This window comes from Numida meleagris, chromosome 2 (genome assembly GCF_002078875.1).
Source record: "Numida meleagris isolate 19003 breed g44 Domestic line chromosome 2, NumMel1.0, whole genome shotgun sequence".
NCBI classification, from domain to species: Eukaryota; Metazoa; Chordata; class Aves; order Galliformes; family Numididae; genus Numida; species Numida meleagris.
Window position 1 is genome coordinate 125,100,578 of NC_034410.1, and position 25,051 is coordinate 125,125,628.

Here is a 25,051-nt window from a genome sequence, read left to right on the forward strand (position 1 = left end):
CTTCTGTTCCTCCAAACTGCTGCCAGCCAGGAGGGAAAGGAATGCAGGGAGGCTTTCTTGCTGTGGTGATAACATGGCTGCAGCCTTTTCTGCATTGTCATCTCTTGCCCCAGGGGATGGGAAGGAGGTAGGAGCACAGCAGCTGTCTGTCACCAAGGTACTATGCTACCTGTAGCAAATGTGAATGGGTCAAACCTCATTTTACAACCAGTTCAACTTCTTGCTTCCAGTCACAGGATATTGTTCCAGTGCTGTTCCTGGTCACGTCCCAGTATATCATTTTGAGTGACACTACACTTATTTTCCAGTAGTGGTACAGTGCGTTGACATGAGTAAATCCAGGCCGCATTTAGATTCTTGGCCATAATTTAATCACTAGCAAGCATTTCTGTGGATGAAACTATTCTCTGTAAAGATATCAGATACGGAGACGTCTTGAAAGACTGCTTGGCAGAAGAAATAGCAAAGTGTGCAAGATTCCTTATGTAATGTTACTCGCTTATTATGTTGAGAGACAGCCTTGGACCAGAAAGCAACTTAAGCTGGAGGCCAATTTGGTCTTGGACTTCACTGCTGATCCTTCCATCAAAGATGCCAGCTCAGAGGGTAAATTTTCATTTACGTTTTCTGGCACAGCTCCCTCACCCTTGAGGGACCAGACTGGCATTAGGACTGGAAAAAAATTCCATTACTTCTAATCTTTCTTGAAATTAATCATTTCAGGGTTAGGATGTGAGCACCCACCACCTGATACCTGGGTTATCCAGTTCTCTTGCATAGGAAGACTTTCCTGAGGAGAGCAGGTAAGTGTCCACAGTGGCAACCTGACATGTATACTCAGGAGTAGACATTATTTTGGATCATTGCAGCCACACACGCCCATTTTCAAAAGAGTATGACAATGAGGCACATACCGAGGGAAGGAGAAGGTTTTCAGGCCAAAATGTATTTGTCTGGGGGAATTTAATGAGTCATAGAATCATAGACTGAATCATAGAATGGCTTGGGTTGGAAGGAACCTTAAAGCCCACCCAGTTCAGCACTTCAGCAGTACCAGGGATGGGGCACCCACAGCTTCTCTGGGCAGCCTGTGCCAGTGCCTCACCACCCCCTGAGTAAAAATTTTCTTCCTAACAGCTAATCTAAATCTCTCCTCTTTTGGTTTAAAACCATTCCCCCTTCTCCTATCACTGTTAGACTGTGTAAAAAGTCAGTCTCTCTCCTGCTTGTAAGCTCTCTTCAAGTACTGGAAGGCCTCAATGAGGTCTCCCCAGAGCCTTCTCTTCTCCAAGCTAAACAAGCCCAGCTCCTTCAACCTTTCATCACGAGAGAGGTGCTCCAGCCCTCTGATCATCCCTATGGCCTCCTCTGGGCCTACTCCAACAGCTCCAACCTGGCGTAGTCTTGTGAACTGCCTATAAACGTGACATTTTGATCTCCATGAGGGCATAGCAAACATTGTAAAGTCATTTCTGGAAAAAAAACCCAACCAAAACCAAATCAAAACAAACCTACAAAAACTCCCCAACCTGTTAGCTTCTAAGGCTGTGTATCAAGAAGGTCACACTTTGAAATCAGTTAGAATTACGTGTAACTTCACATAAAAATGGTGTTGCCAGGCGCTGCATGGCTTTCCTGCACCTGCATTCTCTGGCACTCAGGGTGTCTGTCCCTGTGAAGTAGAGCAGAGGGAGGCATGTGGTGATCAAGCAGGTTAATGCAGAGGAACCATCTCATCACAAGGAAAAAATGTTTCCATCTAAAAGATAGAAGAAATAATTAGTAGTAAATGTAATGTAACTGACTTGCCGGGAAGTACCTAAGTGGTGGAACATGAGTAGTAAGGAGCAAGTATCCAGCAGAGAGGGACGGGGGCTGTTGTGGAAAAATCCTTCCTACTTGCTGCCCATTGCATAGCTGCCGTGAGAGACAGACAACATGCAAGGCCATCCTACCTGAGGGAAGTAGGAGTTGAAACCAAAGCAGTGATAATATTACATCACCCTTGCCAAGGCTGGAAAATGTTTTTCAGAGGTGATTCTCCAGCTGAGTTGTGAGCTGGGAATAACTGGCCCATAACCTGTGGGGTTCTGGTGTGAGTATGCATGTGAAGGGGAAGATTGCGGTTTGTGTGATTTTGTATTTTTTTGGGTATGTTAATGGCTAATTAACATTGCATCCCTGCAAATGGATGCAACTTTCTTGTACTCCTTAAATGACTTGTTATTCTAGAAGAAGTGAACTCAAGGAATCCTGTACTCTCTTGCCACAGCATTGCCTTAGTGTGTGACTTTCTTTCAAGATGATGCTATATATCAAAACCAAATGCAGGAGAATCCAGCTGCAGTGCAGCTAAGTGCATGGCAGGAGGGGACCTGAAGAAAAAGTCTGAAGTGTGGATGTGTAACTGTGCGTGGGAAACTGCCAGTGGTGCTGGTGAACCTGGGTCTGCTCTCTCTGGAGTTTCTGATGGGCTTTGGCCTTGCAAGGCTAGGCAGGGACTAGGTTCAGGGCTTGCCCCTCCAGAGCAACCCAAGTGAGAGGCTGTGCCAAAAAATGGGCTCTGGCTACTGGTAGGGCCAGCAATGTGTAATGCCACTGCAAGTTTTCTGAGATTTCTGTATCTGCTTATCTATCTGCTCTGTCTTGCCCGTGATGTTGCCATGAACATCCACATCTGCTTGGATCAGGCTTCTCTGTGTGCCCCTCAGGTTAGTTGAATCTGGGGGGAGCCCTGTAGGAACAGGCTGCCATCTCCTACTTTTTCAGCAACCCAGCCCGAAGGCTACATCTTCAGACACAGAGGAGGGGAATTTAAGGAAGATTATGTGGTCAAATCTGAATCTACCTGTTGTATGGCTTCTCTGTCCTCTAACTTTGATCAGTACCAGGGGGTCCATCCCTGTTCTGTGGCATCTAGAAATAGATGCTCTCTTGCTTTGTCTTTTACATAATCAGTCAGCTCTTCTTCTTGCCAAAGCTTCCTCTTGCCTTGATAGGATAGTAAAAATTTTCCTGTTGCTAATTTCCATGGACTAGATCAAACCAGCTGCTGTGTTTTTGGTCCAAACATTCAGTATTGCTTTACATAAAGGGTTCTGGATCTTGTTTTAAATGTTTTGTAGTTCTAAGTAGGCATTGTGATATTTTGCAGTTTTTTGGTAAGCATCATGCACATGATAAAATTAGCAGTTTGAGTTCTAGTTGCAGAGCCCTCAGCAGAACAGATTCAGACATTTCTTCCTCGAGCCCCAGGATGCTGCATCTTGGAGGGACTTGGAGGTGACACTTAACAGGGTTGGCATTCTCATATTTCAGGTTCCAGATACATGCCTTTGTTTTACTGCATAATATGTACCTTGTTTCTGGTACCAGAATGCCAATCAGTGAAAATACATGTTAGACGTAGTCATGTGGTATGTGAATGCTGTTTGCATGTGTGACTTTGTACATGTACGGTCTTTTACAGTTAAAATGACTTTTAGTAATGTCAGTGCTCAATAGGTACTAAAAAGAGACCTTTATCTCTGTAACTCAGTATTGATGTTTTCATTTGGACTTGAAATAAACAGTTTTATTCCAGTTCAGTTAGTGAACAATGTCGTTTTCAAAAGGGGGAAGGATTAAAGGTGAAGTCACTGAAACTAAAAGCTACAACCCCACCAATTTCAGTGGTGTCAGGATTTCATACTAACGGTGAAAATCCAGTCCATCTCATTGAAGTATCATTTCTTGCTTGAGGACGCTAACTGGTAGCTTTTCTTCCAAGCTGTGTCTCCCAGCAGAGGGCATTGCAGGGTGACATTACAGTTTTTAGAACAAGCTGGCAGAAGGTAAAGTCAATTTCAAGGAGTTGTTTGACTGGTCTAGAATTTATTTTAATTAGCTCCACTGGGAGAGCAGATTATCAGTCACTTAAAAGATGCTGCTCGTGAACTCTGTAGTTGGAAGATAAAAGTAATGTTTCCTTGCAATCTAAAAAGACTCTAATGCCAGAAAGAGAAAACTAATGCCAGAAAGCATTTACTCTTCAGAATCTCTACCACACTATTTATTTTCTTCTCTTAAATGACACCATAGACTGAATTGCAAGGCTTGTTTCAATCTGAGACCCTCCTGATGTTCTGTAAAAAATAATAAACTCTTCCCTTTAAAAGCGAAATGCAGAATTCAAGTAAAAATGATGTGAGTATTAAGGAGAACAGGGGAACTTCATTATTCATGGTGGATGTAGTGAATGGCAAAGATAATTTCAAAAAGTAGACATGGGAAAAAAAGATTTAAAAAAAGACAGAGGTATGCTCATACCCACGGGCAATGTGTAGCCTTCAGCGCCGGCTTTCTGCCTTTTCTGCCAGCTCTGCCCCAGGCTCTGCATCTCCCCACATTACATTGCTGGAGCGCATCCAGAGGGAAGACAGGGATGTAGCTGCTCCACAGAGCAGATGAAGTGTGGCCTGAACCTGTTCAACAGCCTGGCCTGTCCTTTCTGGAGGCAGTGTTCAGGCTGACTCCACAACGCGAGCATCCTGTTACGCCTTTGTCCATCGGCAGCTTTTAGTCTGGCTTATTGTGTGGCCCTCCAGCAATCTGAGTGGACACAGTGGAAGACGGGAGTGAAGGGTTGAGGGGAGAAGGAAAGGCTGAAAGGTGTGTGGAGGTACAGTACTTTCTCTTGTCTAGCAGTTGTTCTTTGGCAGGTCACAAGGAAGCTTCAGTGTGTGCAGACGTTACTCTGTCAGTGTAGTTTTACAGGTGGGAAAACTGAGGCATGCAGGAGAGTGCCCGGAGCCTTCAGGTGAAATTACCCCCAAAAGTACTAAGACCACTCTGATCGTTTCTGCTGCTGAAGTCTTAGCTTAGTACATTGTGTGTTATACTTGGCTGTATAATACCTATGTGCTGCAGTGAGGAGCACTTGAAAAGTTAAAACAAAATGCAGGTGGGCAAATTCTCATACCTTGGTTTTTGATAGTGTTCTCACCAAAGATACTTAATGGCATTAAAAACAAGCGGACTTGAGCAGAGCAAACGTCCCAAATCTGAATTTCAGTGAACGATACTGAGGGAGTGGTTGAGGTATTTTATAAATACTCTAAAAACACCTAATAGGCATTCTGCTCTGGGGGACTTGAAAGAACTGTAACCTTTCCTACAGTTTAACAACACCTATCTCCATAAAACTAACTTAAGAGAAATTCCCTGCATTCCCACACTAAATACTTAGCAGTCTTTTCGAACTTATGATATGGCAATAAATATAGCTTATAAACATAAAATTAAGGTTATGTGGACTTGTAACTTTTTATTTTATGCTAGCTCTGTGGCCCACTAGCAAATTCTACAGGGTTTACTGTCCTGAAGTCTGCAATGAATTACATGAGTAAAGCAAGAGGAAACAAAACACAAAATAGAAAGCAGCCCTCACTCTTTAAACAGACATATTGGGTGTTTAAGGGGAGAAGAAGGGCAAACAATGGGAATGGGAATCCACCATGAAATTCACAACTTTTCATGCTCTACAATTTCAGTTTCTTTTAACATAGATCTTTGTTCTGTACGCAACTTGCTAGCCTACATGGTTGTCATTGCACTCATGGGGTGCTTAATGGCTACAGAACGACTGAAGAAAAGGTGATATATCTTGCATGCAATGAGTAGTGTTTCCTTGGAAAGCTTCTGATGAAGTTCTGGCAACCTGTTCCATGTGAAGCCCCCAAATTTTTCAAAATGTAGATGACCTTTACTGTGATGTAACTACTACAAGTTGTTTTCTGTGTGGCTATGTCCTTAGAAATTGCATGACAGTGTGCAAAGTTAGAGATCTCCAGGCTTCTCCAGAAAATGTGAGCTGCTTTTATTTTGTGGTTTTACAGCACATAGAAGACCTTTGGTTTTCCAGTAATGTAACTGTGAACTAAAGTATAATATTCTGCTTTTTTCAGTAGTGAGTGTAGAGTCAAGTTCCCTCAGCTTTTAGTTTTCTGAACAGTAACTCTTGAAAGACTTTTGCTTTTAAGAAAACAGGTGAGTAGAATTTTCTGGAAATCAGCCCTTTCTAGGGTAAATCTATGACCACCTTCCAGTATATCATCTGTGATCTTCTGACTGTAGTTCTGCAGTCTTGAAAACTTCGAAAGCTACCTGCCACCTAAAGGACAGCCTTGCTGAACACGAAAGCCCAGTGTCCTGAAATCTCTGTCTGGCTTCTGCAGTGATTACAAGCATTTGGACAGCTTGGAAATTGGACGCATCCGTACTGACTCAGGCCCTTAGCTAAAAGAAATATAGCCACAGCAGGAGAGGGCTAAGGAAGGGAGCGATTCGTTTAGTTTTCCAATAGTATTGCAAAAACATGGCCATCGTAATTTAAAAGTCTTTGGAACAGTCTTCTTCATTTCCTCCTATCCCACTCCCTCCACTTTCTGTCTTGGTCTGGCTTTTGTTCGCTTCACACAGCCTGCCAGACCAACCCGAGCCTGCCTGAACCCAACTAGTTGGTCCCTGACGTAATCCTGAACGGTGACCTGAGAGGCCGACCTCAAGATTTGCTGGGCGGAAAAGGACCCACTTGGTTTTAAAGTGCTGGCTCTGTTTTGCGAGGAGCTGGCAAAGTATGTTTTTCTTTTTACTTTTATAGCTTGTTCCAAAGTCCATGGAGGATACACAGCTGGCTGGCAATACCACAGCTAATTCCATGGCTACAGAGTCTTAAAAAGCCTCTGGTGATGATGCTTGAAGGCAATGCACAGGAGTAGTGCACACTATGTAATATGTATGCTGCCTACAGACCTGCATGCTCTCCTCAAATGCATAACATTTGTGAGGTGTTTCATTAATCTGTAGTGGAAATAAAGCACACACTTCTATAGATAGCAAGGTCTAGGTGCTCCTGATCTATGTCAGTTTTCATTCTACCTCACTGCTTCTTGCTCTCACTGTCTAATGCCATCTAAAGTGAGTGACACCTTCCAAACCTGTTTTACATTTTGGTACTTGCTTGTGTCCAGGCAAGTGCAAGCTGTTGTTTTAGAACTCTTTGAATGAGCATTCTGTTTCTAACTCATCTTTTTCTCTTATTTGGTTGTTTACTGATGATAGTTTTGTTTTCTCTAGAACATATATTTTTAAGGATTTCCTTCTCTTTTCTTGACTTCTGTGGGTTTGCCAGTAGTCTGAAAAAGACTGCAAAACAAAAAGAGCAGACATTTACTATAATATCATCTAAATTATGACCTAGAAAAGCAGCATGCAGAGGAATAAACAGTAATAATCCTTACAGAACTTATCTCATTTTATCTCTTCTGAGTAAAAAGAATTGCAGACATAATACATGGCTCTGTGGGATAGCTCTACGAAACACAGAAACTCAACACACCTCCCGAACACTGGCTGGTAGCTGGGCTGAAGTAGTATGTATTTTCCTGTTGTTGGGTAAAGTCACCCACCCAGTCTTTACATAGGCACTGCCTGTGAACACCGACATGAATTACATTACTGTAAGCACGACAGAGCTCGTCACCTTCATTCTACTAAATGTCACTGTTTCTCAATAACATTAAGAAATCATGACATCCACAGTGGAAGGTCACATTCCAGTGACCTACTGCAAGTAGTACATAGTTCTAATTCCATCCCACCCCCCCACCCCCCATATTTTCTTAGTTGCCAACAGTTCTACTGCTAAAGAGTCTCCAGAGTCCTAACAGTGTTGTCCCACTTGGCTTCCAAGCCAGCTGGGGATCTAGTCCTAGGTCTCCAAACTGACTGAATCTTCTAGATCTTCTCACAGCTAGGACTCAGGGACAACATCAATATGTCCTGACGAGGATGCAACAGAGCCTCTGCTCTTTCAGAAGAAGGTTGTGACTACATCTTCTTTCACACCACACCCCTCAAAGCCTAGAGATTAATGCCTTTACCAAGGATGTGGAAAATCCAGATCCAGTTCCGTTCTCTGGTTGAAAAAGTCCAGAACTATTTTCCTCACCCATTTCAGGAAAAGTCTTTATCTTCTCTCATTTGGAGAGGTGTTCTCAGTTCCTGTGGTATAGAATAGAAACCAAGACTTAATAGCTACCATTTAATGTTCCTGAGTTGTTAGCTTTTTGGTGGTTTTAGGGACACTCTTGTCCAGGAGCGTTATGAGTGATTTTTCATTTCACACTGAATAATTAAAGGAGGCCTTTAATGTATGCCTTGGACCACAGGCTGGGACTTGAGTTCTGCTCCTCCTCAGTAAGTGTCCCAGGAGGATCTGCAGCCATGCTTGTATGGTTTTGGCTGGAGAGCCTGGAGGGATGTTTTGTGGTTAGGACAGGAAGTATGAACTATTTAGCAGAGGGAAGAACTGCTGAAGTGCTCTACCCAGTAGGCTGCTGTATAAAACAGTGGTGGTAGGATCTCTGTTTACCAGCTTTTTAAAGACAAGAATGATCTGTAGCAGGCTTCTGAAAGACAGAGTTTCAGGTGATGCTCTGGGGCTCTTGATCTGAAGAATGACGGGGTGCTCTGCAGTACAAAGCAAGGAGCTTCAGCTTTGGGGGGAAAAAGAGGCTGCTTTTGCTGCCATGTTTCAAGTTAGTTAGCTCTAGACATATGTCTCCTCAGGGCTGGGAGTGTTGGGATCCCTTCCTGGAATTTCTGCCTCAAAACTGCACACAGGGAAAGCCTACCTGAAGAGGGGTTTTGTGGCTTTCAGTATCCAACTGCAAAGTCAACTATTTTAGTGAATCTTGCTTGCCTAATGCCAGAATTCAGATGTGCAGTTGATGGTGTCTATCTCAATGGGCTGGGATTCATGGATCACTTTTCTTTATAACATTGAAATGGAAGATGCATCTGAGAGAAGCTCCAGCTCCATAGTATTTGTATTTGTAGACAATCCAAATAGTAACTGTTGGTTACCTGCAAGGCATATCCATCTACTCATTCTGTTCATACTGCTGAAATCAACCTGAAACAGGCATACATCTTCACTCAGGCTTCTGTAAGTCCTCCCCAGCATAGGCTTGGCACAGTGCATGGTAGGAATGTAGAACAGAATTGGCAAAGAGATAAATAAATACAACATTGTCCAAGACCAAGGAAATGAATGACATGAGTTCATTCTTTTTAGCTACCTTCACATTTTTAGCTTCAACTTTTCCACGTAGATCAAGGATTTTAATGATGAACAATGATCTTTCAGTCAGTGCTTTGGCAAATGCTGGGCAGAGCCACTGAAGCAAGAGATAGTGAGTAAATCTCACTTCCTTCCAGGAAGGAAAACAGCTTACCTCAAGAGATATTAATTTTATATAGGTAAAATATTCTGGGTTGGGCAGGCAGAAGGAGTTAAAAGAGTGGTGTCCTTTTAAGTGTTTTCCATACAGTTAAAATGCTCCTAGGATATGTATGTATCTGTGGTCTGGATTTTGACTTTGTGTCTTTTTTCTTCCTCACCAGTTTCTTTCATCTTCCTTTTCCCAAGTACATTACTGGCTGCCAGTACTGAAATGCTCCTCTTTTTGTGTCCTCTGCCACCCTGCCAGACAGACAGTGGCCTGAATTTGAGGCCTGGTCAGGCACACATATACCTACTCACTGCCCCAAGCCTGCCCTGTGCCCTAAGGCTCTGTACCTTCATAGTCAGAGGCTCCTGGCACGCTGAGCACTTGTTCCCTTCTCATGCACACCAGCCATTCAAGCCACCTTTATCTTCACCCACTCTGGCACCTGTTTAGGACACTTCCTGGTGTCCACCTCATAGCCTTGTATCCTCAGTGTGTCAGCTCCCTGCCTTCAGGCCTGGCAATACTTTGGGACTCTTCCGGGATAAAGAGAGTCAAAGACTTGTTTCTACAGATGAAATATAGCTAGTGGAGGATGAGGGGCAGAAAATAAGGAGAAGCTGCTGTACTTGCATGCAGGAACAGGGTGAGAATGAGGGTGGCTGAGATGGGCATATGTTTCAAAGCAGGGAAAGAGAATAGGGCTTGGATGGTATTTGATGTCTGCATCACAGGCTTCATTTATCCTAAATGAACAAGAAAAATTTCCTCCATGAGAAAAATTGGGAGAATTTGCTGCTTGTTGGACAGCAAAGCATGAGCAGTTGTCTATGCCTGTCACCCAAGCACCAAACTCCTGTATGATTCTGAAGACAGGCTATTAGTTTTAGTATAGTTCTAAATTTGCTTCTGTTATTTGTTCGTATCACTGTCTGTGCTATAACTAATATGGGAAAACCACGAGTAGCTAATGAAAGCTGAGATGCAAAAGTGAAGTTGCTTGATGAAGATAAAATTGAGTTTCATATATTCATGCATTTTATAATCGTTATGATGATTTGTGATTGTTTTCCAGGCAAGAAATGTCAGTATCTGAAAACTGCACCTGCAGCAAAGCTGTATTTTCTGTATAGCTTTAAAGGAAAATGTGAATCGTAGATTATTACAGGTTTATTTCTTGATAAGTCATGGGTTTTCCATTATTACAATTCCTTTAGGACAACACTGGAGTCATGAGTTCATATTCTCTGGGGTGCCTGCATGTAGTTTACATGCAGTTTATGGAAAGAAGATAAGTACTTGAGAAGACTGAATTCTACAGTCACTGAAAACTGGAGGGTGAGAAAATTTTACAGCTAGATCTCATGGTCCAGGTTAAATCTTAATCACACTGGTATAAACCCAGACTAACTCCTCAGGGAGCTCTGTAGGGTCCTGACCACGCTGTTGCTGAATTAATCAGCTCCTGCCTAGCATGCTCCAAGGCACTTTGGTGTAATTATCTTTGGTGGATGTATACAAGTCCAGGCAAGTTCACAGGCAAGATCCCAACTGTCTTATGTACTGCTGCATTCCAGTGCCCTGCTGGGGTTCCCGGTAACCAGAGGCATATCACAAAGCTATAGTATTACTCTAGAAAATTTCAGACCTAAGAGAAAAATGTAACTAATGAAAATATTACAGAAATGTGATTCTAAGATTAACAGGTGTCATTAGTTGGGTTGCCAGCTCTGTCTAGATAGTGCTATGGTGACATTTGAGATTGAATAGAATATCGCTAAAGACATCATAGGAACCAGCGCATATCATAGGTTGTGTTATCCCCTTTGCATGCATATATTCAGGGAAGACTGTACCACATAGGAAAATTAGTGAGCCTAACACATTCAACATTATGGCTATCCCTGGCATGTTTTCTGTAGTTAGTTTAAGATCGTGTTCCATGGACTTACAGTACTTTCTTTGATTTGTTGCCAATATTTACTTAAGCAAATCGAAGAGCTCATGTTATACTAGGGTAAAAAGAGTGATAAATTGCAAAAATGCAGTAAATGTTAAAACTAACATAATTTTTCAACAGAAATCTGAAGAACTTATTGTCATGACTGATAACTTTAACAGATTGAAAGGGAAACACATGAACGCATAACAGTCAATAAGTGAGAACTTCTGATAGATGAGTGATGGAGGTTAAGATATCTGCAGCACCTTGAAGAGATTTTGGCAAAGTAGTTTTATTGGGTTCACTGAATCACAGTTCACTGGTGTTCTAAACAAAAGCTTTGAATTGTAGAAAAAGCTTACCAATTATGCTGTTCAAATGTGAGAACTGAGAGGCTGAAATTGGCCTACAAAAAGTACCTGCAGCCCCAGTATTGACTTCAGGATGGAGTTTGGCCCACTGTAGTTATTTTAGCCTCTGTTGTTGAAAAAAAATTATTACTTTCATTTGTGCATGTGTGGTGAAAACTTTCAGGAACTGCATTTTCAGTACCCTGAGGCACATAACAGAGGTGATACAGGCTAAAACTAAAAGCCTAACTGGGACACTAATTTTACTGCAAGTCAAATCTAGGCTTACATATAAGTCTTGTACTTTCTGGGAATCTCTTAAATGCAAAAAAAGGGAATTATACCTGACAGATTATTATCTGAACTTACGAAAATCAAAATACTTTCAAAGAGATTTAATGGGATCTATTCTGTCTGCTTGTTTATGCTTGTGGGCACTACTGGAAATCTGAAGAAACATATGTTACTTAGCACTCATTAAAGCCAAGTGAAGGTTATACAAACTTATTTAGAAATGTTTGTTTCAAAAAAGAAAAGAAAAGGAGCAGACTGAATTGCAGAACTATTGGAGTCTGGCGTCCCACTGCCTTGTTACTTCTAGGTGGGATCTTAAATATTTGACCAAAGCGGTCAGTCCAATTGGATGTTTTTCTCAGATCTCTTAATGGTTTCTGTTAAAATGTGGTTACCTAATTATTTATACCGAAAGACCATTTGCAGAAAATTGGCCTCTTCATGGACACTTATTAAATATTTGTACAGAATTTTATACAAAAATGTGTTGTGAACGGAGGCGATAGTAAGAGCGAGCACTATGAAATCTCTTTGAGTTTGCTCATGTACATAGACCTTCCAGTGCTGTAAGGATCAGGTAATACTGTCACCCCGTGGGGTATGTAATACCAAATACAATCCTTGAATAGTAAATAGCATATAACAAATAGCAAAAGAAAGAACTGAAGTGAATCACTTGAGAACAATCTAAACAGCTGAAATATGTTCACTGACACAGTTATTTGAACAATTGTGAATAACAACCAGATGAATTAAAGTCAAGGTTTGTCCATAATAATTCACAACGGGAACAAAAGCCTTAATCCACTAAATAAAACATTTGCTATGAAAAGCTTGCCCAGCTCTAGTTCATTTATTGTAAAATGAGATTGGCTTAAGATATGCTTTATTATCTAACTCAGATAAAGATACAAGGAAATGCTGCCTGAGGATTTCATTATAGGAACTATGGACTATGGTATCTGAGAGTGGTCAAGAGGTGAAATGAAGGTATTTTACAATTTTTTATGACTTTAGTGTAATAAGAAGAGAATGTAACCAGTGAACTCGAGGGAGGAGGCAAGCAGAGGAAAGTCAACATAAAACTTGAGTGCAAAAAGATAAACCATCTTTTGGCAAGCTTGTTTTGACTTTTTAAGCTGGAAGGGAGAGCTGCTATGGACAGTCCCTACCTTCCACCATTATGCAGTGACTTCCACTCTATTCTCTATTGGTAACCCTCTGTGTCAGTGAACACATCCATAAATATAAATTGGCCCTGGAACGTCACGAGACACCACCAGATTCAGGCCAGTGAAGTTCCTCAGAGCAACTCCCTGCTTCGACAGAATGCTGGCCAATTCCCCCTCCTGTAGACAAATACACGTGGCTTTTACTGTGATAACTTCCTCAAGGTTATATTGACCTTAACTTATGAATCAAGCGGATAATATCCTGGTGGGGGGGGAGGATTTTGGGAGGGTGGATGATGAAAATCCTTTCTCAGGTTCCCTGAGAGACCACGAAGAAGAATGTTCACACACACACACAAGTAAGAATGTGCATTTGGAAGGAGTATTTGTTTCCAGGTGTGGTACTTTCTGATGGGTACAGGAAGACTTGAAGAGTGTTAGAGTCACTGCAACTTGCATGAGAATCCACACGAATAAATCACAGTGCATCCTCTGCTGAGCAGGACTTCATGGTTTTCAGTTCATACACACACAGCAGTTCTGTGGACTTTAGGGAAGGATCATTGGTTTGTCTTGAAAACTGCAGTCCAATTAAATTGGAGCTTTATTAATTCATAGTCATATAAATTTTATGCATCTTTCCCAATTTTTTGACACATCTGTGAAGCAGCCCCTGAATGGTGCCAGGGGTCCCAGGTGCTTAGGTAGGTTACTAATTGTTCCTAGTGATGGGCAGTTGCTCACTAGTAACAGCTGATGTAAATCTTCATGAACATAGACAGGTTTCCCTTTTTAGAGTGAGAGCTTTCAGAAGAGGATGGAATCTTGTGGAACAAGGATTTCTGAGGATTTCTTTTATGAATTCCTCCCCAGTTGGTTTTCAAGGGGTTCCTGAGTTTCCCCCAGTGATAGAGGAGGAGGTCTGTGCACAGGTCTTCATTCACAGGGAAGTACATGAAGTTCTAGAGTTAGTGGAAGAAGTTTTTTTGCTATAAGAGAATTGTTTTTCCTTTTCCCTTGATTTTGTTGGTAAGTTGAGCATTGGCTTTTTCAGTTCCCCCCTTACTGTCCAAACTGATTAATGCTTGTATTGTTTGTTTGCAGCTTGCCAGTTAAAGGCTGACAATGACACAGATGAGTGCAAATTACAGGAATGATGTGTCTTGTCTGTTTCAGATTTCAGATTGCCTCTTCTCTCTTATCACATGTTGAAGACACTGGCAGGAATTGACTTCATGGCTCTGAGGACCAGAGAAATGTGGGGAGGAAACAGGTTGGTAAACTGAAAAAGAACTGAAACCTAGTCCCCAAGCAGTCCTCTGAAAAATTCAAAGCAAAGCACAAATTCAATAGCACTGCAACTGTTCTGTTGCCGTTCACAGGTGGGAGTTGAGGAATTAAGGAAACCTTAGAAAACTGAGGTCATGTCTGCTGTACCTAGACATTAGAGATCCTGTGGTGCTCTACATACTAGGGAAGGCTTTATCCTTATGTCCTGACCAAAACGTAACCTTTTTCCCAGAGCAAAGCATACCATACTCGAATTAGAGGCTCTTCCCCATGCTGCAAGTGTCTACGTGGCACGTATGCAGCTTGTGCCACTTGTGTCCTTGTGTAAATACACGTGTAAGTGTGCACTTTATGGCTTTGCACATAAATTCAAGATTCCTGTGTTTGTACAGAGTGTGAACAGGCTTATGGCTATGCCTTTAGCAGTATTTTGGAGTTGTTTTTTATATTGGGATTGGATGGACAAACATTTTCATATATGGGAGTATTTGACTTTATAAGAACTGTATGCAGTATCGGTAGCGTTTACCAATATTAAATTCAAGATTGGAACTTTATTTGGATGAGGAAAAGAATTTGCATGTATACTGTTAAATCTGCAAGAATATTTGGGGAGCATAGCTTGGATTTATCATTAGTGTTTCCAAGTTCTGTGCTAATAGGTTAGAATTTGTCTTTCCTATTTCCTAATTTAAAACAATCTCAACACAATTTTATTTCATCTTTTAAAGCGCTTTAACTCTAGGGATCAAAATAACTTGGACTTCTATGCTATGTTATACCAGAGAGTAGTTCTTGTTGCAGTGTAGCATAGACTTTGAATAGTTGCTATTTCAACAGAAAAATAAAAACCTTCCACTTAATGTGTAATTAATAGTTTGGCATTTCCCGAAGGCTTTACCCAGGACCCTTTCAGTTTCTGTTTTGTATTACTGAACTCCCTTGCTAAATATTTCCAGATCACATAGATTTAGATAAGACATGTTCCAGAACTTATAAAATCTTTTATTTTGACTTTTACAGTATTTATTAGTGTAATGAAAATAATACTTTGACAAGTCCCAAAATAAATGGTAATATTCACCCCTGGATAGTTAAGTGAAATGTTCAGTGGCTGTAGTCCGTGGTTATTTAATCATGCTTGTATGGGAGGCATAAAAACTATGACAAAAATTCTGGTCTGGATCCCTTAAAAAGCCCCTGACCCTTTCCTTTGACCAAGGCCCCGATCCTGTAGCTTGAGTAACTTAGGACGACATTGGCAGACGTGAGAAATGCCACTGAAATCCAGGGAGCTCTCCTTGGAAGTAATTCTCCACAGGAAGGCTGTGGGACTGGGACCTAGCCAAATGATAAGATTATTTGGAGCACCTTTGTGACATTCTCTGGGACCTCTGCTTTCCATTCATGTTAAAAAAAAAAAAAAAGTGTAAAAGCAATTTGGTGATAAATTACATTTACTATGAGCTTCAGCATTCCTAGAGATAAAGGATTTTATCCGCATTCACCGATAGGTATGAACTTTTTAAGGCCACTTTTGTTCTTAAAACGATATAAACTATTTCTGAGGAGCATAGGAATAATCATTTCTGTGTAACAGATTGTGTGACTAAGGCCTGTAAAATCTTAAAGGCAACATTTGTTGTCTTTGTTAAGCTTTTAACACACTTGTGAGACCATTCAAAAATTAAGGAGCCTTTGGAATCCAGGCTGGATCATGGGATGTGTGTGGATGCTGAAAGAAGGGTTTTGTAGAGCTCTCTGGACAAAATGAGCATGTTTTCTCCTTTACTGGGCAGATCTCAACTTATGGCTCCCTGGTCACATCTTCATATTGTCGTTCTTTTCCAGGTAAATGTGAGTCAAGTGATCTTTACCTCTGCTCCCTTTTCACACTCACGCAGTCTTACAAGTTAATTTTTAAAGAGAGAAACACCAGTTTAAAAACAGGAGCTGTTGAATTTCCAGTTGGAAATTTTAAAAAGCAGTGTGTTGACTTTCCCCAAACCAAATGTTTCTTTTCCTATCTGAAGCATTTCAACATAATAAGGATCTCTCTTATTCTTTATATCAGCCAAAACAATTTTTCCAAACGCAACTAGAACTCATTTATAAGTTTATGTTCTTTCCAAAGTTAAGTAGTTTGATACATTTATTATTTGTAAGAAAAAAAAAATTGTGTGAGTGGTGTGAGTGACACCAGATTTGCTATATAATGCCTTTTCCTCAGCAGGAATAAGGTGCACAAGAGTGCTTTCCTGACAGTGACTCTTGACTTATTTTAAGTAATGTTAAGGTATTTTTCTCCTTTTGATTCTTCCAGAATAGGCCACGCTAAATGTACATTCAAATGTTTGTTTACTTGAAGGATATCCAGTTATTAACATACTGATGGGGTTCAGTGAATTTTGTTGTAAAAAAACTTAGCTTTATGCGGCGGTTTCTTTAATGGAAAACTTCATAATTTGAAGAAATTCCCTCCTGAATATCTTTTCCCAACATATACTTCCATGTATACGTAAAGTACATGAATCTGACTACTTAAACACGTTGAGAAGTTTCAGATTTATTTGATATTAATTCTGAACGCACGGTGTTTTTTTTTCTTCAGTGCATAAAGAAGAGATCAGTTCCTTCTCTGGTAGCACTGTACAGGCATTGTCTGACACCATTTAAGGATGATTGTAAGATTTATCTACTTGGAAGTCCCGTGCTGTATGACTGTATGTCTTTCCTAGAAGAGTCTGAAACTTGATGAGCTGGTCCGTACATTACTTTGCAGCCTGCTGCAAATGAATTATATTTAGAACAGCTCTACAGAATTCTGTTTGCAAATGCCATGAATCTTGCAAACTAACTGGATCTGAAAGTAATGAATTTGAAAAGAAATTAGCCAGCTATCACGTCTACCGTTTACCAGTGTATATATATAAAGTTAAGATTTTATCATCTCTTTCTTTCCTCTAGTTTTTTTTTTTTTTTACTACAGCTGCTGTTGTATGGTGGATCAGTTGGTACACATGATGCACAGTCCTTGATGATTAAGAAGCTAAGTGATGATAGAGTGTGCTTAACTATAATGTGTATGAAAACAGTATTTTCAAATTTTTAATGATCTGCTTCAGTACCAAAACAAAATTAAAACATTCTGATTTAGTCTGATTAAAATAATTTTTACAAGATTAAATTATGATTAAAAGGCTAATGCTTTAGCTTTCTGGTAGAGTTAATATATTAGTCAGTCTCCTCCAAAACATAGTTTCAACGTTCCTATTGATGTCTTAGAAAATGCTATTGGCATGTCTGTGCAAGTAACCAGTTTCTTCTGGAGCCTGGATTCCTCTAGGGATTATGGGGGAGATTTGGAGCTCTCCTGTGGGTAGCTGTAGTGGGAAAATGACTGGGAAGTGAATAGATAGGTAAAAAGGAGACAGGGTAACAGCAATAAGAGAGGATTGGAAGGGAAAAGAATGACGGGTATTGAATCCCTATTGATCAGATAAGCAAAATGTCTTTCCATGCAGTCAAGCTACCATTCTGTGTTATTTTCTAAAACTCTTATTGTGACTACTGTTACCTCCAGCCCGCTGAAATGGATAACTCCCTTGACTTCAGTGGGAACACAGTAACGTGAGCCTTAAGTACAGGTGAAAATCCCACCCTTTCAGAGCTTTTAAGGTTACATGTCCAGTTTACACTGGTCACCTGCAGAAGGTTGGAGCTCATTATTTTTGGCTTCAAAAAGGAAAAAAAAAAATCTCAAAAAAAAAAAAATCACAGAATTCTTTATTATTGGGATAGTTCTGAATTTTCAAGTCACTCTTCTGAATTCACTCTTCATCCTACGTGTATTTGTGATCTCATGGCAGGAAATGTCTAAGCTAGGACCTAAGACTAGCTGTAGCTTCTACTTCCCTAGAGCTTTTGTTACTTCAGGGTAAGCAGCATCTGAGTGTATGTGCAACTTGTCCCAGCTGGGCTGGCAGCAGCTGGGCTCTGCTTGCTTGGATTTCCCTGTAGAAGCCTTTAGATGTTGCATCGAAGACATGCTACAAGGATGTGTAAACTTTTCCAAACTTGCCACAGTTATGCTGAAAGATCTTGTTCAGTCACTTACAGACCTATAGGTCTGGAAGGGGTCACAAAGTGTCCCACCCCAGATACTGCAGCAGGAAAGAATGATAGGCACATGTGTCTATTCTATCCTCAAAAACCTGCATTGTCTTCTCCAGCAGCATGAAACTTTGGTCCACCGCCATTCTGACCGCCGCAGAAACTGATCACTCCTTTCCTGTTTCCTTGTGTCCAACTGAAACCTTCTTCACTGCAAATTAATTTTTCATCCTTCCCTCTGTGGCCGCAGAGAACTGTTCATCATCTCTGTCTCCAGCTGTCTTTTTCATATTGGAAGACTGTTATCATGTGCCCCTTCAGTCTTTTCTAGACTAAACAAAGCTAGTTCCTCCAGCTCTTCTCTCATAGGTCATGTTTTCTAAACCTTCTTAACATTCTTGTTGTTTTTTTTTTTTCCCCTCTATAAAAGGGAAGACAGTTATGCTGGGAAAATTATTTCCGTAGCATTTGGGCATAGCAGATCCCTGGTGCGAGATCGTTCCTTTCTTCCTAGACAGATTGCATTGAGTTAATGCTATCCTGAAGGCCTCGTGTTATCAATTGTAAGGCTCTGCAACCACTGTATGGTGTGGAAAATGAGAATACAAGGATGAGGCAGCATTAGGGGGTAGGGGCAATGTGTGCAAAGTTGTACAGACTTAGCATGCAGATTATGAATTTATTGAATAAGTGTGTATGTTTCATGGTTTCTAAGAAGCCCAGCTCTAGAAATCCCTCCTTAAAGAGGGAAGTTAGGTGGTACCCTTCTTGGGATACCCTGGAGGATGAATGCGATGCGTCATGGAGTGTCAGAGCTGGTGATCTGGACTAAGAATTGATGTTTGTATTGCTGGGAAGAAAGATTTTTCTGCAGTGGATTGAAAATAAGTTGTATTTTCTCCTCCTGACAACATGCCAGTGGTATTTCTGGGGAAAGAACTGCTTAGGCTTGGCCAGTGGTATTTCTGTGACAATCTCGCAGCATTACTGTAACGTGTGAAGTTTGCCGCAGTCATAAATGCTGATGGGAATACAAATCCTTGTAGATTCATCCTAGAAATCTAGGTTTACCTCTTAATGAGCCCAATTAATTTCTGCTGAGCAGAGGCCCTGTTTACACTGGCTATGACAGAGGACTTCACCTCTGGCAGTGGACAGAGTTAAGCCCACTTCCAGCTGAGATGGCTTATGGAATGTTTTTGCAAACCTGTGTGGATAGCACCAAACAGTGTCAGAGCCACATTTACAAACCGTGTTCTCCTCCAGGGACTGGAGACCCAGTTCAGGAGAGGCTGAAAGAGCAGCTTGTGTCACAGCGTACACTGTCAGAGCACAAGACAAACACTAGCTCACAGGGTGCAGCCACAAGCCAGCCAAAGCCTGCTGGAAGCTGTGCTGGAATAAGGGAAGCGTAGACACTAGGCTTCCCGATGGGAGGGTTTGCAGACAGGAGAAGCCAGTGGGGCTGCCAGGAGCTGGTAAAGAGGTGCAGACATTTTTTTTTTTGCAAAATGTAGCTGGGCAAGGAACATCCTTAGACTTTGATAGGATGATTGCATTTCATTGCCTTCCATATACTAATGCAGAAGGGAATTTACTCTGAAATCCCTCAAAGCACTTGCTGTATGCTATAAAATGCACCAAAGTGAAGACTTGATGAATCCCTCTTCAGTCCAGCACCTTCTGGCTGCATCCACAAACTGATAACGTGGATCTCCAAATTGATCCTGAACAGCTGCTGATCCCAAACTAGTTTCTGGGACAGGTTGCTCCTTCAAAGTAATTTCTGCCTTCTGTTTTCCATGTTTGAATGACAAACAGTCATACCTATGTATTGTGCGCAGTCTGCAGAGATCTTTCTAACTTAACGCTACTTGACTTTTTTTACCAGTTTCATGGGCAGTCATAGGGTGTTTACTTTCCAGAGTGGAGATACATACCATCAGGCCACACTCTAACACTGCTGATTAAATAATGCTGTCTGTGCTCACGTACAAGAGTGGCCATACCAAGAGCTGGTGGCGGTTTTGCCACAAGCTGAAACACCACATCCTTCATTTCACTGCATTAAAATGCAATTTGTTTAAAAACAAACACACTTTTTTTTTTCAGTTCCACTGATAGGATTAGAACTTGCTGGTATCTCGTTTGGCAACAGGAAGAATGGCTTTTTGAACGGATGTTTAAAATAAAAAACAGTTGCTGATGATAGCAAGGCACTTCAGCTTTGTGCCATGAAGAACAGCTTCCAGAATCAAGAAAAATGTGAAGTCTGTGTTCTTTACCGATCACTGGTGCAGGATGCTATGGTCTATCAGTTGTTAGCACAGACCTTCAACAAATCACATAACTCTTTCAACCTTTCTTCTTTAACTGCACAAATGAAAAAGTAACTGTAAATCTTGTTGACAATTACTTCTATATCTATTGGCAGGCGGTCAACTTTGGCCTTAACAACATGGGAACAATATGTGCAGCACAGCCAATGCCCATTAATTGTCTCTTTACTTTCTCCTGCAACCTGTAGAGCACATTTCTCCCAGGTGATCTGCTTCTCTAAACATTAGTACAAGCTTGTCTGGCACAGAATGGCCGGTAATTTATGAGTTAGATTCTGGTTTTCAGTAATGTTTTACAGTGTGCTCTGATGTAGAGCACAGTGGATACTCTTAAGTACAAATGAGAATGGAGGAAATTTGTTTTTTTTTTTGGTTACCTTTAAGAAACAATGAAAAATTATTCTGATTTGTTTTTATGGACTGTTTTATCAGCTTGCACAGACCCAGAGTCTGCTTTCTTCCTCCATCCACATATGTTTGTTCACTGGTGAATGACACAAGGATGCCGTAACTGGAAGCATTTAGCAGATATTTCTCTCTCTGTGGCACGGGGCTGCTGTCTTGATTGCCTTGTCATCCTGACTCCCAGATGTTCTGCTGTCCTATTTAATCACTGTCACTTCAGTCTCCTTCACTTCTCCAAGACCTCCCCCGCATTTTGGGGATGGGCACTGTGACAACAGGCAATAATAACAGCTTGGCTGGGATGGATACTTCTCTAGTGGGAATGGTTGACCTTTCACTTTCTGCTTCTGAACTAGTCTCTCAGTGCTGAATGCTTTATAACACTTACTTAATGAGCAATCTCTTCTCAGCTCTCCCAAGGACTTAATAGCAGAAGCTGTAGCAAGATCTCCTATCATCATCCTTTTTTGTTCCAAAGGCATTGCTGAATATACCTCAGTTCTTTATGTAGTATTGTTGCAGCTAAATTCAAGTTATATGCAAAAGTAGAAGAATAAATACTGCATGAATTCTACCTCATTAACACTTTTCATTCAATTTTATTATACAGTTCAGTCAGTGGAAACCCATGGAGGCTTGGAATGCACTAGGCTATTCTAGTCCAATTACATGAGAGTTCAAGCTGTTGTTTAGACATGAAGTGGAGTTGAATTAAATCTGAATTACAATTTTAAGGATCAGTTGAGATCTCAGGCTCTTGGATCTCGGGTTTGGAATCAGGCTTGACTGTTGACTTTCGGCAGAATGTTTTCTAGGGCTCACCCATTTTTTAGCATGTTTCCCTTTCTGGACCATCTCCTTCCTTTCCATGGAGCATAGTCACAGGTAGCTCAGGCTCGCTGTCCGCATCCTGTCCTCTGTCCTACCCACCAGAGCACTCTGCTCCTCCTTGGCTCTGAACCAACGTAATCCCACTATGCTGGGTTCAGTAGAGCCTTCCCTGCTGTCCTCCTCACCCTGCTTGTACTAAGGATGGCCTGACACCCAGTCCTGGAGCACATCTTGCAGGGCTTGCATGCCCTAAGGTGGGAAGGAACTTGTCCAGGCACACAAGAAATGACTTGAGTATCGACTTGTGCTGCTCAAATTGGCACCTGGAAAATAATGTGGCCTGACCAAAGGTTCCAAAGTGTCACAGCACCACATATTCTCTTGGGAAGTTCTTGGTGCTGAATGTCTTTGGGTGTCAAAAATGAAACACCAGAGGTCTGCGTGATTTTGTGAATGGTTATTTGCTCCAGATATTCATATCTCTATTAATAATTTATTCCTGGTGAAGATGATGGGGATTAATCCCTTCCTGTCTTCAAAACAGAGATGTAAAAGTAATTATTGCAGCCTTCAGATGAAATAACTGATATGTACTGGCTTTCCCAGATGTACAGGCAAGGCAAGAGGAGGATGGCTGGATTCATATATTTTCTCACACATATCTGCTAATGGAGAAGTCCTACATCCCACTGTAAATGTAAATATCCAGTAATGTTATATAAAGCTTTGGCTTTCTCTGGAGAATTTTTCCTTCATAAATTTTTGGCAGCTTGGGATGGATGTAATCTTGCTTCTATGTGTTAAGTAGAAACAGGGCCTATTGCTGTCAGTCTGCTAGACTGAAGCCTTGAGCAATAAGGAGTGTCTTATTAATGGGCACAAAAATACACTTACCATTTATTATCTTCTGAGATGTAGAATTTAGAATGTGCCTAAGTATCACCTTTGAATAAGGCACTACCTCCTGCCTCTATTGCGTAACATAAGACAGGGTTATTGCTTCACCAGAATACATGAGAGTGGTTGTGCAGCCATGGCCTGCGAGGGTGCGTACCATGGACTTGTTTTGGCCTAAGGTAGCTCATTTAGGTGATGCTGTGTTTTCCCACTGATCTGAAATATAAGAAAGGTGTTTTCTATTGTTCTGTTGCTGACCTGGCTAGGGTTTGTCACAGGATGCATTTACAGGGTTTCTTGCCATGAGAAAAATACTACTTAGAAGTGATATAGAGCACATGTGCACTTTGCAGGTTGAGAATGTGTGTCCATAATAGCATCATTCCAGGGTTCTGTAGCAGACCAACAAAAACACTTTATCTGTGGCGTGACTGAAATTGTCTCAAATACTCACAGGGTAATACTATCACCATGTCAATAGGCTAAGGATGAAGGTGTGGTTGGAGGAGGGAGCCCTGTGGAGGCAGGACAGTCTCACTCTATCCAAAACTGAATTCAAGTGGAATTGTTGACTGCGGACTTGTTGACAGTTAACTTGTTGACAGCAAACCCTGTAAATCTAGCAGGCATAAAAGAATGCCTGAAAATAAAAGAATGCTTGGGGGTGGTGGGGGATCTTTGGGACTTCTGGATGAGTGCTCTCACAGACCGAGAACAACCCTGTTGGCTGAACTTGTGCTGGAACTCAGACTGGTGATCTTTTTCTTTGTTCATCTCTTTCTCTATCCTTCCACACCTCTCTGTCTCTCCTTTCTTTTGAACACGTTTAAGTCATGCAAGCCTTATTTTGATTTTTTTATAAAGTTGCATAGTTTAGCTGCACAGCTTAGATAGATATAATCACAAGAATGCCAATACTTTTAAGATAACTGTAGTAGAGAGATTTTCATTAAAACTGATGATTGTGTTTTGACATGGAGTATTGTTTCACCGTAATCTAACAAGGGGATTTGTGAATGTGGTCACCCCTCCCTTCTTTCATGGGCAGGACACAACAGGTGCTTACGAACATCCTGCAAAACCTACCTGAAATTTATGATTTGTGCAACATGGTACTAAAGCATCACTGAGCCACCAGCGTTTTAAAAATCTGTTATCCCCTTTACTTGCAATGCTGAACAGCTTTAAATTTATTTACACTCCACCATTTCCTTAGGGAACTGTTTTCCTCAAACTAATGAGGCACTGGTGCAAGAGCTTTGCTGTTATTCCTGGCAGAGACTGTTTCGACTCAGAGGCATACTTCACCCTTTTTTTTTTCTTCAGTAGCCTAGTGCAAATAATAAATAGAAGGAAATACATCATGTTTTTTAGTATGGAGGCCAAGTTAAAGGACTGTGAAAGGTTAAACAAAGCAATTACAAGTTGAAATCCATTCTATCTCACTTGTTCCCACAATTTTTCATGTCTTTCTCTTTTCCCATGTTTCAGAACTATACACCCACTTTGCTGGTCAAACTACCATCAACCAATGACTGTGCAAGCTTGCAAAAGGGAAATAATAAGATTAATATTCCTCATTATGTCTAAAGAGCTAACATTCCATTTCTCTTTCTCTGATTATCAGTGTGCCACATGGTAGATCTTTCACTTCATATTTGAGATACAAAAAGACTGGGTACTTCTGAGACACGCAGGACTTCCTAAGTGAGGAAATAAATTTTAATTTACGTCCCTCTCTTTAGGGATTAATAATAATAGATGTACTTTCACTGCCACAATTGCTTACACTAAAATCAGTGACAGTTGATTGTGATAGAAAACCTAAGCGTATATGTTGGTTTTAGGTCAACTTTTAGAAGCTGAATATCCAAGAATATCTTCACTGTTGAGTGAAGATCATGTGCAGGGTCTTGGTGCTGTAACATACACACAAAAGTATGAGATTGCATCCAATTTGCAAGTTAGTGGACTATATGTAATAGCTTTGCAGTATTGAAATCAAAATCTTGTTTTACACAGCTGTTTCAATTATTCACATCTTTGCACTAAGGCCTGTAAATCTGCTTTAGAAGAGAGGGAAAAATGGTTATTATGAGAGTAATTACAATTGAATGTTAGAATATTAAGTAGCACATATATCTGA

At 40.9% G+C, this 25,051-nt stretch overlaps 1 long non-coding RNA gene across 4 annotated transcripts in view; it reads left to right on the forward strand.

Moving 5' to 3' along the window:
- Positions 1–25,051, forward strand: part of LOC110393932 — a 48,410-nt gene that overhangs the window by 2,068 nt on the left and 21,291 nt on the right. For 2 of the 4 annotated variants that reach the window (XR_002435268.1, XR_002435267.1), the window contains exons 1-3: positions 1–606; positions 724–803; positions 14,207–14,303. The exon at positions 1–606 is cut by the window's left edge and continues 2,068 nt beyond it. This is a non-coding gene — a long non-coding RNA (uncharacterized LOC110393932). Of the gene's footprint in view, positions 607–723; positions 804–13,855; positions 14,060–14,206; positions 14,304–25,051 lie in introns of those variants that run through there. The other 2 variants (XR_002435269.1, XR_002435270.1) reach the window with 2 other exon arrangements.